The sequence below is a fragment of the Chaetura pelagica genome, unplaced genomic scaffold, assembly GCF_000747805.2.
Source record: "Chaetura pelagica isolate M959 unplaced genomic scaffold, ChaPel_1.0 scaffold743, whole genome shotgun sequence".
NCBI classification, from domain to species: Eukaryota; Metazoa; Chordata; class Aves; order Apodiformes; family Apodidae; genus Chaetura; species Chaetura pelagica.
The window spans coordinates 106671-110235 of NW_009952703.1; positions in this window are offsets into that span (position 1 = coordinate 106671).

Consider the following 3565-nt stretch of genomic DNA (forward strand, 5'->3'; position numbering starts at 1 on the left):
CCAACCTGCCCTTCAACACCCCCAGGGATGGGGCAGCCACAGCTTCCCTGCCCAACCTGGCCCAGGGTCTCCCCACCACTCACAAGGAAGAATTTCCTCCTCATGTCTGATCTAAATCTCCCCTCTTCAAGTTATTAACCCCCTGTCCTCTTGCTACAGGCCCTTGACCCCAGGAAGGGCTCATCAGATCACAGGAGTCGAAGCCCTAAATGAACATTATCCAGGTTCCATCACTACCAGCAGGAAATCCTCCTCATTTTTGGCCTTAAATCCCACCCTTCTATCCATCCAGACTCTTTCAGGAGCCTCAGGTCCTGCAAACAGGGCTGGAAGCTGCTGTTTGGAGGGGCTGCTGTGGAGGCAGGGGATGGGACCCGAGAGCCAGGCAAACATCCAGCGTGCAGCACCCCCAGTCTGCTGCTGCCCTGCTTCCCCCAGACACCTTTGCCAACCAAGTCCTACCTCTGTCTCCACCAGCAGAAACCCCTGAGCACCACTGCTGAGTTTGCAGCCCCCTGAGACATGGGGGGGACATTTCCAGCAGCAAGAGCTGGGCTCCCAGGAGCACGTCAAGACACCCAGTTGGGACTGGGCCACCACCAGACTGTTCCCCACCCTCTGAGGCTCCCAGCACAGCAGACATCAAAACACACAGTGTCTTTAGCACAGGGGTAACCCCAGCCCTGGGCAACACCAGTGTCTTCCAGCTCCTATTCCCTCTGAACAACCACCCAGGCTGAGGGAGGTTGGTGGCCCCTCTGGGTGGCTCAACAAGGCTCCTGTCCCTTCAACAAGTGCTGGAGTGACCAGTCACTGTCCCAGCAGGGGATGCTGGCACTGGCAAAGGGTGCAGAGCCCAGGGGCAGGCAGCCCCCACCACAGCACGGGGGCTAAAAACCAGCATGGGGGCTAAAAACCAGCAAGGAGCCCCCCCCCAGTTATCCCTGACCTGCCAAGGTTCCCCAGCACTGCCCACAGGGGCAGCACATCCTGCAGCAGGGAGGCTGCTCCCAGCACTGCTGGGGGAGCAGAAGCAGCCCCCCCAGACCCCCCTCTGCCCCCCAACATGTCCACACCAGCCTCTCCATCCTCCTCCAGCAGCTGCTGGGTGGGCAGAGCCCCAGGCAGCACCAGAGGAGCAGCCCTGCTCTCCTGCCAGGCAGCCCAGGCAGCTCCATCCCAGCCACCCCACCAGGCTCAGCCAAAACCAAAAAATAATGTTTTCATACTTGACTTTTCAGGCAGGATTTAGTCATTTGTGGACACGGGGGCTTGGCAGGGTGGAGCTGCCTCCACTTACCCACCCCAGCAAAGCAGCTGTTGACAGTGGCAGAGCCAGAAGAGGGAAGGAGAGAGCTGTGATTGAATCCAGGTGGATCATTACTGCTCCCCTTACGGAGCATCCAGCTGGCCAGGAAGGGGGGGATTCACCATCCACACACCCCCCTGGCACTCAGGGCAGCACCCCCAACCTCCCAGGGCCATGAGCCACCAGCTCCAACCCAGCAGGACTTTCACCCCATCTACCTAATGGCTAAAAAATGAGTTGTAGGCAGAAAAGCCAAACCCTCCCTGAGCACACGTGCTTGAAGGCAGCAGAGTGGCTGAGACCTGGTCTGTCGTACTAGAAAAGCAGGTTCCAGCCCCAGCTCTCAAGGTTGTACAAGGCCTGTTTGCTCACCCTGTGCTGGGCACTCAGAACCAGCCCCACACAGGCAGGGAGGCCAGAAGTGAAGCAGGAATTGGCAGGGGATGGTGGCTGGAAGCTGGGGGGGCCCTCAGGAATCCTCCATGCAGAGGTTCTCATGGGAGGAATGAAGGAAACAGCTTCTGTCACCACTCTTAGGAATGCCTCTCTAGTTCCTCACCTCCTCACCTTGGTCCTAAAATCCCCTTCCAAGCATCCCAAGAGCCTTGGCCAGCCCAGCTGCAGAGCAAGCCCAGCTCCAGGGAGCCCCAGGGAAGTCACCACCAAAGCCAAAGGAGACTTTACTGACATCCTAAAACCCTCCATACACTTTACTGCAGCCCACAGAACCTGCCAGCCCAGCTCCAAGCAGCCAGGACAGCCTGCAGGTCTTCTCCAGAGGAGTCACAGTGCCCAGAGCCCTTGCAAAAGGGTTGATTTAATCCCCCAGCTCTGCTTAGCAAGTCACCAGCAAGGCTTGTCCCTGCTACCATGCAAAGGGCAGAGCCACCTTCACCTTCCAGGGCCTGGCCTGCTGGAAAGGATGGACTTCTGCCTCACCAACATGTCCTCATTGCCCTCTCTTGGCCTTGATAGAGGGTCTTGGGTGTGGGATGAGACCAACTGGGAGGGCAGGTGATGAAGGCAGCTCCACCAACACCTCTGGTTTGCAGGAGTGTGGTGGCTCCCAGCATCCCACCAGGACAATGGTCTCCCCAGTCCCATGGTGGTTCCCAGCATCCCAACAGGACAATGGTCACCCCTGTCTCATGGTAGCTCCCAGCATCCCAACAGGACAATGGCTTCCCCAGCCCCAGAGCTCCCCGCATCCCACCAGGACAATGGTCTCCCCAGTGCCATGGTGGCTCCCAGCATCCCAACAGGACAATGGTCTCCCCAGTCCCAGAGCTCCCAGCATCCCACCAGGACAATGGTCTCCCCAGCCCCAGAGCTCCCAGCATCCCACCAGGACAATGGTCTCCCCAGTGCCATGGTGGCTCCCAGCATCCCACCAGGACAATGGTCTCCCCAGTGCCATGGTGGCTCCCAGCATCCCAACAGGACAATGGTCTCCCCAGTCCCATGGTGGCTCCCAGCATCCCACCAGGACAATGGTCTCCCCAGCCCCAGAGCTCCCAGCATCCCACCAGGACAATGGTCTCCCCAGCCCCATGGTGGCTCCCAGCATCCCACCAGGACAATGGTCTCCCCAGTCCCAGAGCTCCCACAGCACCCACAGTGGGTGCAGTGCCCTGGGCAGGCTCTGCAGCCACACACTCTGAAGAACTGAACACAATTTCTTAAAAAAAAGGGAAATTGCACAAAAGGACAAGGAGTTTTCCCCATCCATCACGTGCCTGAGCCTGTTGCTGCTGCTTCTGAGCAGCTCCACCAACCTGAGGACACAAACTGGGAGGAGGACCAGGCTGCAGGAGGGCAGGCCAGGCTCTCCACGCTTCCCCCAGACCACTCAGCAACACCAGACCCTCCTGCTGGTGGGACTGGGCTCCTCTGTGCAGAAGGAGGACAAACCAAGTCTAATCTGGAGCAGCAGGAGGAGGAGGGAAGGGGAGAAAAGCTGCCCAGTTCATCTCAGCAAATGAGCTGTGGTGCAACTCCCCACCTTCATGGCAGGTTAAAACTCATCAGGCACGAGCCCAGGGCTTATCTGCTGCTCCCCTCCCTTCTCCCACATTTCTGTTGCTCGACCAACACCACTTATCTACAAATCCTGCCTCTTAAACCAGCAAAGCCACAGCAGGGCTCCTGCAGGGTTGGCACTGGCTTCAGGTGTCCCTTTGCTGAAGGGGAGAGCCCCAGGGGATGCCAAGAGCACCACACACCTCTGCCTTCACAGCCTGCTCAGTGCATGAGTCC